This window comes from Berghia stephanieae, chromosome 4 (assembly GCF_034508935.2).
Source record: "Berghia stephanieae isolate SIO BIC M18660-M18661 chromosome 4, UCSD_Bste_1.3, whole genome shotgun sequence".
In the NCBI taxonomy this organism is placed as follows: Eukaryota; Metazoa; Mollusca; class Gastropoda; order Nudibranchia; family Aeolidiidae; genus Berghia; species Berghia stephanieae.
In genome coordinates this window covers 48092229-48109280 of record NC_088363.1, presented here as the reverse complement: position 1 = coordinate 48109280, position 17052 = coordinate 48092229, and the positions used below count along the sequence as shown (strand labels likewise).

Sequence of the window (17052 nt, the reverse complement as noted above, 5' to 3'; positions counted from 1 at the left end):
CTCATCTACCCTATCTATCATCTATCTATCTATCGCCTTCTACCTCTATCTACCTATCTATCTATCTCTCTATCTATCTATCTATCTATCTATCTACTATCTACTATCTATCTATCTACTATCTATCTATCTATCTATCTATCTATCTATCTATCTACTATCTATCTTCTTCTCTCTATCCTCCATCTCTACTTCTCTCTTCTACTCTTCTCTCTCTCTCTATCCCCCCCCCTCCTCCTCTCCTCTCTCTCTCTCTCTCTCTCTCTCTCTCTCTCTCTCTCTCTCTCTCTCTCTCTCTCTCTCTCTCTGTTACTCTCTCTCTCTCGATAAATAATCAAATAATATAATCCATGGACAATAATACATTACCAGTCACACAGAAACACGCCATCAATACTCACAAGATAAAACCAGGGCCATGAAAAGAATAACCATTAATAAAAAAAAAAGATTAGCAAAATGTACGAGATACAACAAAATAATATCATTATTAATATCCGATTTATCAACAGGATGAAATAGGCGGATCAATCCTACCACGCCATGACGCAACGCCTATTTTCATTTTCATCGTCCTTCAAATGTCCATCGAATACAATAACCCCAATCATGTAAAAAAAAAAGAATATATACATATATAAATATACATAATATATATATATATATATATATATATATATATATATATATAATATATATATATATATATATATATATATAATCTATATATAATGGGGGGGTTTTCAAAATATTAAAAGAAAAACAAACCTCTCAAACCTGGGGCTTCAAGAAAGTCTTTTTTTTTTAGCTAAAAAAATAATAATAATAAATAACAAACAAACAAAAGCGGGGGAAGAAAAAAAAAGAACAAGAAAAAACAGAAATTGTCTAATTCTGATCATTTTGACAATAAAATTCAACTTGTATTCCTTGTTTTGTTTTTCTCAATCTCGTTCATTTCGACACAATACAATACTGGCGACATGTGTCACATATTATTACAATATTATCCTTTATATACTCACACCGTTGTTATAATCTTAATAACGGATAAATTACATGAATAGGAAATTGATGAACTCGATAGGTCACAGTTACTGTAGGCGAAATACGAAAGCAGGAAGGTAAGGAAATGAATCCTGGATCTTGTCTGACCTCACCTTTTCTTCCATGAATTTCCGTCACCGAATGAGAATTAGTTAATTGCTGCACTCTGTGGAAAAACCTCGTATTTAAAAATGTGGCCAGAAAACTCGTCCTTCAAATACCGATCTATTTCAATGACCTTCATATTGACAAAAACTCTCAAAAACCTGGAAATTCGCGGAAGTCGGTGTAGCTTTTCTAATTTCACATTTTTCCATCGCTTCCCGATATCAAGAATTTAACAAATCTTCGATTATTATTATTTTTTTTTTTTTTATAAAACTAAAATCTAACGTTTATATAAAAACAGTGATGCGACATGCAGTTCATTGCATTCCAAGTTGCATTACAGTTATTATTCCACCCCACTAATTGGAAAACCCTATCATTTCTTAGTAAATACGCAGTCGTTGAATAATAAAAAAATCATTCAACGATTGCATAATATTCTCGCACAATTATTTGTGTGAAATATCGTGCAAAAGACAGCCGATTGACAATAATACATTATCTTTTTGTGCGCATGAATACAAATCCAACGTTTTTAGTCTTGGGTCAAATTGTCTTAGATGGAAAAAAAATAGATACGTGCCAACACACAAACTAACTGTGTAACCTGAACTCTTTCCTTACAGATCATTTTCAGCACTTTCCCAAAAATGGCGTTACCCAGCAGAAAAATTGATTTTTTAAACTTAAACAAGCTCTCTACAAAACAACTTTAAACAAATATCATTCTTCAAAGTTTGTGATGTACAAAATAAATTTGAATAAGAAAAAATGTAGAATATTGTGCAGGTGGTAAGGAGGGGGTTAAACCGTTTAAAGTCTTGTTGATAGAATTGAGTGAGGAAGATTCATCGAAATGGCTGTCTAAAAAAAAACAAGCTGATTGACGTCAACTTCGTAGCTTCTATACTCATTGTCACTTGAATTAGTGAATAAACCATGAATAAATGTGTCTATAATCTGTGACCCCTTGTTCTAAGTCGGCATTAGGCTTAGGTAATCATAACCGAGAAAACCAAAATTAAATTAGATCATCATAAATAAAGAACCACATTCAATGCCTCTCGTCGCTAGGAGAAAATGCGGTTTTTATACAGCAATAAATAAATAAATCAATAAATCAATCAATCAATTTGTGTTATTCTACAATATGATATATTTTCACAATTAATTCCAATTCTATTCGGCTGGGATATCCGCCATTATACCCGAAAGACGCCAAAAAGCCGCATTTTACCCTCGCCAGTGATTCCAATGCTTTTAGTAAACAAGCAAGACGGTCGCCCTAGATGCCGAGTAAAGGGAATGAAAACGAATTCATAACACGAAATGTGGCGCCAGTGTCATCATAACATCAGCGACGTCAACCAGTTAACTGCTGTACTCTGGAAAACTATGAATTTTTAAATATTATTTTGGCTAGAAAACTAGTTCTTCAAATATCGATCGATATAAATGACCCTCGTATTGGCAAAAACTCTAAAACATGGACTTCGCGAGGTCCCAGGTTTGATAGTTTTTGCCAAGATGAGGGTCTTTTAAATCGATCGATATTTGAAGAACGAATTTTCTTGCCAAATTTATAAATACACGGTTTTCCTGAGTAAGGCAATCGGCTGATTAAAGTCTTATCTAGACGAGTTATAAAATGGCGTACTAAAATAAAAATTAAAAAATCAAACCCGATAAAATCATCCCTAATTTAAACAAGTCAGACATCAAGAGTCGCTTGACAGGCGCCCCGCCCCTTCTTGTATAGAAGGAACGAAATTGACCTCACTCAGCTCTTTGCTATTGCTTTTAGACAGTCATTTTTGTGATTACTTCTCGCTGATTTTTATATCAATCAGACTATAAACGTTTGTGTGTTGATTGGCCGACGTTTTGAGTTTGTTTTTAAACTAAACGCACAGCATCAATTGGTACTTTCAAATAATCCTTCACCCAATGCCGATAGAGCTAGATATTCATCACTCAAACCCGAGTACGGCGAGGTAAAAACAATATCCAAATACCTAACAGCAACCTTGGCTTTCGTAAACTAAAGGCCTGGTACTGACAACAAAAAAAATTACGTCACAAAAGAAGATCGTGATTACCAGACGAAAGTAAAAAGTGAGTTGTTATTGGGGGTGCTCAAGGAAACCAATGATTCCACTCATTTAGCAATTGATTACAACTCACAAAATAACTATTTTCCATTGACCAACGTCTTACTTTTTTGACAAAACCAGGCTTTTTGTTAACGAAGGCTGCGCCACAACGTCGGGACCAGAAGTTTGCGATCACCGTCGCTCATCCGCCGGTAACCACTGTCTAAAACTTTGACGGTGACTTTGAAGTCACTTTGACTCCTCTGACTCCGAGGTTACAATCAGGTCAGTCACCCGTGGTATCTAATTCATGATCCAAGAATAAACCGAGCTGCATTCCTTCCGTACATCGACAAAACGCAGCAAGTTCACATTTTTAAAGTTTGTTTTTTTTAATTTATATAGCGAAATATCCACTAAATGTGCTCAAAGCGCTTTACAAAGCGTCCCTGGCCAACAGCAACAAGCAACACGTAGGACGAGACTTGACGCCTATTAGGCGATATTACACATTTATTTTTCGCCATAGACAACGCTGTTGACAGTCAGGTACTCGTTTAGCACCTGATTTCGATGAGAGAATGTGAGCGTTTCTCAAGGACTTAACTATGCGCAAACCCAGGACCTTCTGATCCGAAGGCGAGAATCATACCACCAGACCACATTGACATAGCCACACACATTTGGACAGAGAACTTTTACTTCATATATCAAAGTGATACCAAGCTGGTAGATGCGAGGACTGTTAAAAAGTCGTTAATAAAGATGAATACGGTATAGATAGAATGCGATTGGCTAAGAAGCTCGCAACATTGCCATCCGGAAGTATAACGGACCATCACACAAAACGATGTGTAACCTTGAACGTTTCCTTTATAGTCTGGTTAATACAGTTAGTGAGAATTACTCATAAACGCGGATGGCACAAAGCAATGACAAAGACCGGAGTGACCTCAACTCCATACTATCTGTAAAAGCTTCGAAAAAAGAACAAAATACCAAAATCGTGAAGATAAAAAAACCCTCTTCAGCCAATAACAAAAACGAAAAACAATTAAAAACACGAGCACATCACCTTATATCGAGATGTTTTGGATTTTAAGGAAAGTACTAATGTATTTAATTATTTTATTATTGGCTGAAGAAGCATTTTAAACCCGAAACGTTCCGTTCCGTGTTCGGCATTTTGTTCTTTTTTTTTTTTTCTTTTAAACGTTGTTATATTCTCTTTTGTTCATTACCTTATACTTCAATAGTCGATCGATTAAGAATCGCCAACATGAAAAAAAATAGATAAATAAATCTAAACCTGAGACTTTTTTACAACAACAAATAATATTACGTCCTTAAAGTCTTGGATTTGATATTTCTGACGAGTTGTGAATCATCTTAATCGGGCGATTGTGAAAAAAAAAACAACAACAAAAATGTGGGTTCTTTTTTTTTGGCCAAATTTTTCAAATAATGAGTTTTGTCAGATCACGAGAGTGTTGAGGTAATTAATGAATGATAGATCTGATGGGATCGGGTGTCGTGGCAGTCACAGTTCACACCCAGTCGGGGAAAAAGAGAAGATTGCCTTATCGATGCTATGCGTTTAGGTAAAATATTCACAACATCCGCCAGCCGAATACAACTTACCAACAGGCAAAATTATGTGTAACCTTAAACGTTTATAAATGTTGATTGAAAGGAGTTAGTGAGAATTTGTTTGAAGCCGGCCATTCCGACTTGACAGACAGAGATAACTGCGACGTCAGAAGACAATGTGAAGCGAGTTGATGAGCTTATTCGTCAAGACAGGAGGTGGAAACTTCATGAAATCGCAAGCAGTCTTGAAATTTCGGAAACTTCTGCCCATAGAATTGTATTTGATGAACTTGGCTACAGAAAAGTCAGCGCAAGATGGGTTCCTAAGCAATTGACAGACAATCATAAAGAACAAAGATTGGACATCTGCAGGGACTTTTGAGAAGAAGCAAGAGCTCACGCAGGGTTCACGGGCATACTGCCAACGCCGGCGGAGACTTTCTAGGGTACGATGTGACTTTTCTTGGTAGCATAGTCACCGGTGATGAGACTTGGTTGCACCATTGCACCCCAGAAACAAAGCAAGATTCGATGATATGGAAACATCCATCCTCACCTGTCGCGAAGAAATTCAAAGTCATGCGGTCAGCAAAGAAAATAATGGGAACTGTTTTCTGGGACAGTCGTGGTGTTATTCTGTTCGAAACCTTACAACCTGGAGAAACAATCAATGCTGCAAGGTACTGCCAAACTCTTGACAAGCTTAGGGAGGCCATTCGCAGAAAGCGCCCAGGGCAGTTGACCAACGGGGTCATTTTGCAACACGACAACGCTACACCCCACACAGCACGAGTGACGCAAGGTTGGCTAGAGAAATATGGATGGGAGATTTTGCCACACCCACCACACAGTCCAGACCTCGCACCATCTGATTATCACCTCTTTGGGCCACTGAAACGTGAGCTGACAGAAAAGCGCTTTGATGTCGATGAAGAGCTTGTTGACCATGTGCGGAAATGTCTACAAAACCTTGACGGAAATTTCTTCCGAGACGGTATCTATTCCATGGTGCGGCGTTGGCAGAAGTGTGTCGACAGACTTGGCTGTTACGTAGAGAAATGAAGGAAGAGTCAAGGTATGAACACGTGTAAGAATTTTGTTGATAGCATAAAAAACGCGGAATTTACAGGCATTTTTCGGTTAATAATGAAAGAGCCCTCGTAGAGAGATAGATAGATATTAGATAGATAGATAGATAGATAAGATATAGATAGATAGATAGATAGATAGATAGATAGATAGATAGATAGATAGATAGATATAGATAGATAGATAGATAGATAGATAGATAGATAGATAGATAGATAGATAGATAGATAGATAGATAATAGATAGATAGATAGATAGATAGATAGATAGATAGATAGATAGATAGATAGATAGATAGATAGATAGATAGATAGATAGATAGATAGATAGAAGAAGAAGATAGATAGACAGAAGATAGATATAATGGAAGAGACCAAAGAGAAGTAAATAGACAGACAGGGTAGTGATTAATGGAGAACCAAAGAGAAGGTGCTCAAGTATGGAGGGGTGGGGGGGGGGGGGGGGGGGGGGGGGGGGGGGGGGGGGTTATGGTGAAATAATATAGATCTCAAGTTCAAGACAATAAGATGTAAAACTTTTGCATCAAAAGGCACACTGTGCCCATCACTGCAAATCTTATACACATAAATGTTACCTATCACACCACACTAATCCTGTCACTCAAATCTTTCAATCCTCCGGTATTTTTGTATGTGGAAAACGCGTTGAAATTATGTTGCTGGGTCGGTGATATCTATTATGTTTGTTCCATTCACGTATTGTTCGAGAGGAAAAGCTGTATTTGTATGTGTTCTTGCAAATGGTAGATATAATAATAATAATAATAAGAAGAAGAAGAAGAAGAAGAAGAAGAAGAAGAAGAAGAAGAAGAAGAAGAAGAAGAAGAAGAAGAAGAAGAAGAAGAAGAGGAAGAAGAAGAAGAAGAAGAAGAAGAAGAAGAAGAAGAAGAAGAAGAAGAAGAAGAAGAAGAAGAAGAAGAAGAAGAAGAAGAAGAAGAAGAAGAAGAAGAAGAAGAAGAAGAAAAAGAAGAATATATGGTTTTTATACAGTGCCTTACTCCGTATATCAACAAGCTCAAAGCGCTCAACAGTACAGTGGCAAATTTCACTCAAACATACAACCACTCAAACATGCAATATGGAACAAAGCAATAATTTGTCAGTGTGATGAAAAGCCTGGTCAGTATGTTTTTTTATGAATTGATAACTCAGATGACAATGGCAATTTGTGAAAAAGGAGGAAAATGTATCAGTCCATCGGGCAAACTCAAGCCAAAATATAAAAATTATTTATACAATTTGGTAGTTACGCAACATTATATATAATATACTTCTTTTAAGAATTTAATGAATTGTCCTTTCCCGAAAATAAAGATCAATTTGATTGGCGCGATTGATTGACGCGACATACATTCTTTAAATACAGGGTTCCTGCAGCAATTCCATTTTGTAATACAAAGAGTTTTCAACGTGATTTTTTTTTTTTAATTCAAGGAATAAAACAACGAATTACCCCTTCAACGCTTTAGTTTCTCAGCAAGTGGGGACAACTCAACGCCTTAACTGCTGGGTCCACAGCAGTGTAGGGACCTCAAGTTCCCTTTCCTTCAACTTAGCTGAAGAGATCGATGCATTTGATTAAAAAATAAATTTCATGGCATTCAAATACACTCCTTTGCTGCCATTTTGTCAGCTATTTTTTTTTTCAAGTTCTAAAATGATGACTTGGTGGGTGTAGCAGAGTGGTAATAGGGATGATAATGTGGTGGTTGTTGTAGTAATGGTAGTAGGGATGGTAATGTGGTAGTGGTTGTTGTAGTATTGGTGGTAGGAATGGTGATGGCGGTGGTTGTTGAAGTAGTGGTGGTAGAGATGGTGATGGCGGTGGTTGTTGAAGTAGTGGTGGTAGAGATGGTGATGTAGTGGTTATTGTAATAGTGGTGATAGGGATGGTGACGAGGTGGTGATTGTAATGTAGTAATGGTGGTAGGGATGTGATGATGTGGTGGTTGTAGTAGAGGTGGTGGGGATGGTGATGTGGTAATGATTGTTGTAACGGCGGTAGGAATGGTGATATGGTGGTGGTTGTCGTAGCAGTGGTAGTAGGGATGGCGATATGGTGGTGGTTGGGGTAGTGGTGGTAGTAGGGATAGTGATGTGGTGGTAGTAGTGGTAGAAGTAGTAGTAGTAGTAGTAGTAGTAGTAGTAGTAGTAGTAGTAGTAGTAGTAGTAGTAGTAGTAGTAGTAGTAGTAGTAGTATTAAAAGAAAAAGAAAGCCAAATGAATTGACAAAATACCAAACTCTTCGAGGCATCTTTCTGCTAAAAAGTGGAAATCTATTCTTGATTCAATTACCCCTGCAGCCAACGGTTGATATCTTGATTTAATAAGAACTCCACACCCCGTAATGCAAGTTTAGGGGTTAAAATGTGTACATTATGTGAAATCAGTGTCAACATGTCTGTAAAATAGGTCACATTGAGTAGTTTAAAATGCCTAAATGCCACCCCCCCCCCTCCCCCCCCCCCCCCCCTCCCAAAAAAATACCGCCAAGTTTTTGTAATTTGGCATTTTAAACACGCCAAAGTGGCAACGCTGCTGAAGCCCTCTGCACTATTATCAGAATAAGCAATCTGGCTGGAGATAAAAAGAGATAGATTTGCCTTACGGTCTTTGTTAAGACACCAGTAAGAGTAAGAGAAGATATCACTGTGTGTCTATGTGTGTGTGCGTGCGTGTGCGCGCGCGCGTATTGTCAAACGGCATATTCTTATCCATACCAGGATTTAGATGATTTGACGTGTAGGTAAAACTATTTTGTGATGTAGGATCTTTGTACTGGTCCATTTTTTCCCAACAATGATATTGATGTTTATGATGACGACGACGACGACGACGATGATGATGATGCACTCAATTCACCCCGCTGCCCATTAACAGGAAAGTTAACCTCAAAGGATTATTTCTCGTATATCAATAAAATGACCCATCTCAACATCTTTATCCAAAGTGTCCGTCCCCACTCAATGATAGTTTGTTTTCCCGTTTGTTTGACTTGTTGAGTTTTCTTTTTTTTCTTCTGTTTGTATTGTTTGGAAAGAGGGGGGAGGGCGTTGGGGTTTTTCGTGGGGAGGGTTGTTTTGTTTTGTTTTTTGTTGTTTGTTTGTTTTCATCTGGGGGAGGGGGGAAGGGGGAGTTGTATGTCTTTTTTAATGGGGGGGGGGGGGGGGGAGGGGAGTGGATGTGTTTGACTTATGGGGGTATTTTTATAATTCTTTTCCTTCTATTCTTCAGTGCGTTTGTTTTTTGGTTTTTGGGGATTTATTTATTTTATTTTTTTTTTTGGTTATTGTTTTCTTTGTTTGTTTGTTTTTTTTTGCTGGGTTGTTCTTTTTATTATTTTTTTTGGAAAGGGGGGGGGGGGGGGGGTATGTTGTTATTTGTTGTAATTTTCATTGTTGTTTTGTTAAAGTTTTTTGTTTGGTTCTACTTTTTAATATATTTGTGAGTTAGATGCACATCACCATCATCATCATCATCATCATCATTATTATTATTATTAATATTATCATCATCATCAACATTATTATTATTATTATTATCATTATTATTATTATTATTATTATTATTATTATTATTATTATTATTATTATTATTATTATTATTATTATTATTATTATTATTATTATATTATATTATCATTATCATTATTATTATTATTATTATTATTATTATTATTATTATTATTATTATTAACATTAAACACAAAGCACCAATACCTTTATAACAAATGCACAGACTTAACTTTTTCACACGCCTCGCATCCGCTCGGTTGAATATTTGCACCCAATCAAAGGAATAGAGACGGACGGGTTGCATCAACGCAGAGGTGTAACCAGGTACACATGACAAACGAACCGGGTAACGTATGATTTACTCCCTCAAGCCTTGAGATTTTTGCTTCTTTTCAAAATAGGATAAAAATGTATTTAAAATGAGCATGAACATAGATACTTTTATTCAACTACCATAAACATGCAAAAACTAAAAAATCATCCTCCAACCAATCATGTAACTCCAGAAAACTCGCCCTTCAAAATGTGACACAAGACATGATGGTGATTTTCTTCTTAGATCTACCGCGAAGCCAAATTTTATTAGAAAAATGTTTGACTGTGCAAAAACAGCGGGAAATTTTAGAGGAAGTTCCAAAAGTCCCGGAATTCCGCGAAAGATTATCATCACTGTTTAATAAACGCACCGCATATTTGCAATATCAAAGGTTTGGAGCGTAATTCTCAAATGTTAATGTCATCTGTAATGTCTCCCACTTTGCTTTATACGTAGCGTTTTCCCTGTGACCCAATTGATTTCCCAATTCAGTCTTGAATGGCAATTGAAGCCCATGCATTTTGAATTGACTTTTTTAACCCTGCTTCTGTTTTTTTATTAAAAACGTACACTCTTCTCGGCCGTGTTGGATACCAATGACAATGACCAATTGTTGTTGACCACTGGATTCAAGTCCCGACTCATTGGAGGCCATAATATATCTAGCAATAACTCAAATAAGATTTCGGCCTTGTATCTTTTTTTTTTTTTTTTTAAAATATTGCCGACTCTATCCCGATCGGCCACCTTTTTGTTTTCAACAAGACGGGGCAACTACGCCAGTCACACGACACTGCTAAAAACAATATGAAACTTTCGATATCGTGAATTTTAATCTTATGATGATTTTGGTAAAGTTCCCTAACCAATGGAGGATTTTTCTTTAAACTTGACAAGTACTATCTTAAGGTTTTGTTCTTGTTTGTTTGCAAATTTTCGAATGTCTCTGATTTCTGAAAAATTTTACTTTAAACATCGATTGATCAAAATTGTCCACAAATCATCAACAACAACAAAATGTAGCACTTCAAACAATTCAACTAATAATAATAATAATAATAATAATAATAATAATAATAATAATAATAATAATAATAATAATAATAATAATAATAATAATAATAATAATAATAATAATAATATGGTTTTTGTATAGCGCCTTACCCCGCATATCAACAAGTTCAAAGTGCTTGACAGTAACGTGGCATCTTCACTCAAACATGCAATATGAAACAAAGCAATATAAGTCTACAGTGTTACATATTAAAAAGAAACGTTTTAAGATGATTTTTAAAGAATTCTGCATCATTACTGTCTCTGATATATCTTGGAAGGGAGTTCCAGATAAGGGGTGCCGAATATTCAAACGCATGCCGCAAATTTTGCGAGTCATTTTTGGCTTAACGGCAACGAGTATGTGATTATCAGACTTTGATCTCGCATTTCTGGAAGGGACGTAGAATTTAAGCGGGACAATCAGAGGGCAGTGATTTAGAAACAACTTGTACAGATCTTATATTCTACACGTTCCTCAACGGGAAACCAGTAGAGTTCTCTTAGCAAACCCGATGGAGATTGATTGCTCTTCTTTCTATAAATAAGCCTGGCAGCATCGTTCTGGGCTACCTGAAGGGATTTTATTTTGTCTTTATTTAGAAAAGAGAGGAGAGAATTGCAAAAATCTAGCTTTGACAGGATTAGAGAATTAACTAACAAGGCAGAGATGTCTCTTGTAATGAGATGTGTAACACTACGTATTCTTCTCATTTCCATGTACATTAACCTAATGATATGATTTACTTGGCTGGTAAAAGACAAATCTGAATCAATAAATACACCCAAATTTCGAACTTTTTAAAACAAAACAAAAAATGCCAAACCTTGGATTCGAATGAAGACTCGAGTTTGTTTTTATTCTCACAAGCCGATGTGCAACTTTAACCATACTCATTAGGGCTGGGCGGGTACCCGGGTACCCGCGGGTAATAAAGTTAAACCGGGTACTCGGGTAAAAGGGGGGTAACGGGTACCCGCTTCACAAATGGAAACCGACTGAGAGTGATCATTTTTGCGGTTTTAATATTTTGAACAAAATGGAATAATACAATTTTATTTACATATTTACATTTACATGACATTTTATTCAAAAGATTTTCCTACTTTAATTTTTCAATTACAATGATTTTTTGTTTTTTGTTAACACACATTTGATTCATTTTGGAATCAATAGGTTCAGACTATATTAATATTAGTTCTTATCTTTTAAAGGAATCTCAGTACTTTTATTTATTTATTATTTATTTATTTTTCATTGCAGTTAATTATCTTGTTCCTTACTTCATTTCGCTCAATTTTTGTTGTATAAATAATAAATAAATAAAAAAAAATAAAAATGCCCCACCGCCCCCCCACACACCCCCCCTCCCCCATCCCCCACAAAAAAAATATTTGGACAAAAGTCACTCCTGCCACGGGTACCCGCGGGTACCCGGGTAATCAGACCACTACCCGGGTATTACCCGGGTAATGATTTGGGCGGGTAATCCCAGCACTAATACTCATACAAGCGTATGAATATATCAATTTTGAGGCACAGTGAAACCTTGGAAATAGGTTAGTTAACGCTCCTATTTCTAGGGTGTAACCTTGTTTGTTTTTCACCTATGAACTAAACGCATACAAGTTGACAATGTCTGACAGATAATGTTTTATTGTATGCATATGAATCGTGTACCTATTATAATACGTGGCAAATAAGAAAGAGTCGATATAAAGTTATGCAACATCTATTTCTCTTCACCGCGTCATAATTGTTGTTATCGGTAACGACATCAATTTGGACAGTTGCATCTCGAGAAATCTAATAATACACGTATAATACTAATGATAATTATGATGATGGCGATAGCGATATAATGAAAGGCAATAATAATAACAACAACAACAACAACAACAACAACAAATTCAGAAAAGTGAGTGGAGCAGGCACTTATGTTGATAACAAGTAATGAAGTGAGTAGGAAAGTGCCAGAAGACAATAGAGAATAAAAATTTCGCGGCGGCGGTGGGGGCTTGAACCCGCGACCTTACTGGTACGACAACTCCGCAACAATAATAATAACAACAATAATCAGGGGTGAGAATGACTGGTTACTAAAAAGGAGGAAATTTTTCAGCGCTAGATCAAGAAGTTATTGTGATGCAATCCAAAATGTGTCTCCCAGCAATTTCTGACATCACTCGGAGGAATTTCAAAAACTGAAAGTGTAATTATAACATGGTGGTTGTAGTAATGGTAGTGGTAGGGATAATGATGTGGTGGTGGTTGTAGTAGTTGTGGTAAGGATGATGATGTGATGATGGTTGTAGTAGTATTGGTAGTCGCCACATACATCTCCGGTATTCACAGATTCACTAATGGCCACATCCCTTGTTTCAAGTTGACCAGAGATGCCAACTTAAAATTTGGCTCACGTAAATTTCAGAAACAATTCCGAACAATTTCAATGCTTAAACAGGAATTTCTGCAAACAAAATATAATCTATTGAGATAATAATCATCCTAATACTCTTGTTTCAAATCAAGTAAAGTTCCAAAACCAATTTATGACGAATAAAATATTAAAAGGAATGGTAGGTGTGGTGGTAATAATGATATGATGGCGGCTGTTGTAGTGGTGGCAGTAATGATAATGTATGTGGTTGTGGTGGTTGCAGAAGTGATGGTGGAGATGTTGTTGTGTTGGAGGAGGTTGTAGTAGTGGTGGTAAGGATGTGGTAGTGATTGTTTAGTGTTGTGATGATGCAGTGGTGTTGGCAATGATGGTGATGATGATGATGTGGTGGAGGTGGTTGTAGTAATGGTGGTGCTTCATGAAATGATGGTGTGGCGATGGTGGTGGTTGTAGTAGTAGTGGCAGTGATGATGATGATGATGATGATGATGATGATGATGATGATGATGATGATGATGATGATGATGATGATGATGATGGATGTGTGGTGGTGGTGGTGGTGATAAGGTGCATACTTGAAGGTGAAAAGAGATAATGATGGCTGATGTGAAAAGAATATGATCCACTTTATAGATTTATGTTTGTCTGACAGAAGGAAAGATAGTGTGTGTTTGTGTGTGTGTGTGTTTTGTTTGTTTGTTTTTAATGGTTTACGGCTCTTGCAACACATTTAGGTCATATCAACGCCAGTAAAAAGGATGAAAATAGGATAGTAAAAAGTTCTAGAATTACAATTAAAGCACCCAAGAAAAAGTAAGACATAGGGGAAGGGAACAAAAAGGGATCAGATGTAGATTCCAAGAGCATACCACCAATGTAATTAGTTTGAGATCACCTATAAGTCTCATCCGGACACAAAGAGGAATACACTCAAATGCTTACATTATACTTTCAAAATAACAAATATAATAATACATAACAGAGAGTTGATTTACAAGGAAAAAAATATCATCTCCCAAAACAATAACTGTGCATTTGACTGTTTCCCTTCCAGTTAGGACTCTGGCCAGGGCCAGGACAAAACCAAGTAATCTCATTCCAAGACAAAGACAGAAAGCATGTTGGAAAACAGATATAAGGGGATAGAAGACATAGTATGTACCCCCTTGCCCACTCTGGGAGGTCAGGAACCCCACCCAGTTGTGTGTGTGTGTGTGTGTGTGTGTGTGTGTGAGAGAGACAGAGAGAGTGAGAGTGAGAGAGAGAGAGAGAGAGAGAGAGAGAGAGAGAGAGCTCAAAGTGAATGTAGTGATGAGTACAGATAGATGAAAGTGAAAAATTAACGAGACTTAAGAATGAGTGAACTTTATTGATTTGTGTGGTGTGTGTGTGTGGTGAGAGAGAGAGAGAGAGAGAGAGAGAGAGAGAGAGAGAGAGAGAGAGAGAGAGAGAGAGAGAGAGAGAGCTCAAAGTGAATGTAGTGATGAGTACAGAAAGCAAGTCAAAAGATCCCACCAGGAAGATGATGTGATAGTGATAGTGGTGCTTGCACTAGAGGTGGTACTGATTACAATGAGGGCAGTGATGATATGGTTGTGGAGATGGTGTTGCTGATGATGATGTGATAGTTGCTGTCGTAGTGGTGGTAGTTGTGGTAGAGATGGTGATGATGTCATGATGGTTGAGGGGTGAGAATGACTGGTCACAAAAATGGAGTTCAAGACCTATCTATGCGACGATAACGTATAAATTTGAATTTCATTAAAAATTTACTGAGATGCAATCAAAAATGTGTCTCGCAATAATTTCTGACACCACTTTGAGGAATGTCAAAAGTTGAAAGTGTAATCACAACATATTGTAGTAGTAGTAAGAAAAGATGGCGGTAGGGATGATGATGTGATGGTGGTTGTAGAAGGGTCGTGATAAGGATAATGATATGGTGGTTGTAGCTGTAGAGGTGTTGGGAATGATGGTGTGGTGGTGGTTGTAATAGTTGTGGAAGGGATGATGTGGGGTGGGGTGGTTGTAGTAGCGAATGTTGGGATGATGTGGTGGTGGAGGATGTAGTTGTATTGGTAGTAGGAATGATGATGTGGTGGTGGTTGTAGTAGTAGTGGTTGTAGCTGTAGTGGTGGTGGTGGTGGTAGGGATGATGATGTGGTGGTGGTTGTAGGCAGTAGTAGTGGTGGTGGGGATGATGATGTGGTGGTGGTAGGGATGATGATGTGGTGGTGGTTGTAGTGGTAATGGTGATAGGAATGATGATGTGATGGTTGTTGTAGTACAGGTGGTGGTTGTAAAAGTAGTGGTGATAGGGATGTTGATGTAGTGGTTGCTGTGAGTCTTTTTAAAAGGCGGAATAGTGATGGTGATGGGCGGAGATAAACCACTATTTAGGCGGAAGATTCTCAGCCTTGAATAATAATAATAATAATAATAATAATAATAATAATAATAATAATATAATAATAATAATAATAATAATAATAATAATAATAGTAATAATAATAATAATAATAATAATAATAATAATAATAATAATAATTTAAAATAATAATAATAATATATATAATAATTATTATTATTAATTATTATTATTATTATTATTATTATTATTATATTATTATTATTATTATTATATTATTTATTATTATTATAATTATTATATATTATTATATTATTATTATATATAATTATATTATTATTATTATTATTATTATTATTATTATTATTATTATTAATTATTATAACAATAATAACATTAACAACAATAATTATAATAATAATAATAATAATAATATAATAATAATATAATAATAATAATAATAATAATAATAATAATAATAATAATAATAATAATAATAATAATAATAATAATAATAACAATAATAATAAGTAACAACACAATCACATTTCCCCCCAAAATTAGAAAAATATTTTAAAATATATTTCTTCATACCTTGATTATATCAGAAAAATCGTAAACATCCACAATAAACACTGAGAGAAACAATAGATCAGCTCCAATTAACAATAGTAGCTGCCACAACTCGCTATAAATATGATTGATTTCTCAACAGGATACAACGGCTTCGGATCGAATGAACTCGCTCTCACTGAATTACACAAATCATTTGAATACACGCCGTGCAAGCAAACTCGTGCAATATTCAACAACAATCAGTGAGCCGCATCCCACAACACGAACCTCCGAACGAACAGACGACCACGACAGCAAGGCTGTAGCTATCCTGTCTCATTCCAATGACAATAAAATAAAAAAGTAGAAATGTAAAATCCAAGAGAGAAAGAAATTAAATGAAAATCGTTCAAGCAATCAAACGATCTGATTAGTATCGAGAGTGCGGAGTGAGAGAGGGTGGGGGGTGAAAATTAGAGGAGAGATAGGGAGGGTGTGGTAAAGAGAGATTTCTCGCCACATACCCGAATCGCGAACGAGGACATGTTGGAGGGCTAGAGACTAGAGACAAACACCGCCCTGCCCTCTCGCTTATTCTACACAACACCCTGCCCTTAACTTAGCAACAAGAACTTGGAAAAGAAAAGAAATTATAGATAGTATGCAGATGACGTTACTCAGGCCTTTGTTATTGTTTTTGCCATCCGCGTTTGGGAGTTGTTCTCACTAAACTGTATTAACCAGACTATAAAAGTTCATGGTTACACAGAGTTTGTGTGTTGGTCCGTTACACTTCCGGATGGCAATGTTGTGAACTCCTTGGCCAAGCGCATTCATCTATACGTAAATTAATGTATCGCTGTGATCTCTATCATTCATTTGTCACCGCTGCCGTT

The 17052-nt window shown here is 36.3% G+C and overlaps 1 protein-coding gene across 6 annotated transcripts in view; it reads right to left on the bottom strand.

Moving 5' to 3' along the window:
• The window catches only part of LOC144970736 (alpha-1,3-mannosyl-glycoprotein 4-beta-N-acetylglucosaminyltransferase B-like), a 145424-nt gene that overhangs the window by 115827 nt on the left and 12545 nt on the right, over positions 1–17052 (bottom strand). Inside the window, exon 1 of one of the 6 annotated variants that reach the window (XM_078910696.1) lies at positions 16196–16607. The exons of 4 other annotated variants lie outside the window; for them this stretch is intronic. The gene's annotated coding sequence lies outside the window, so the exon portion shown is untranslated. Of the gene's footprint in view, positions 1–1160; positions 1620–16195; positions 16608–17052 lie in introns of those variants that run through there. One more of the 6 variants, XM_078910698.1, reaches the window with a different exon arrangement.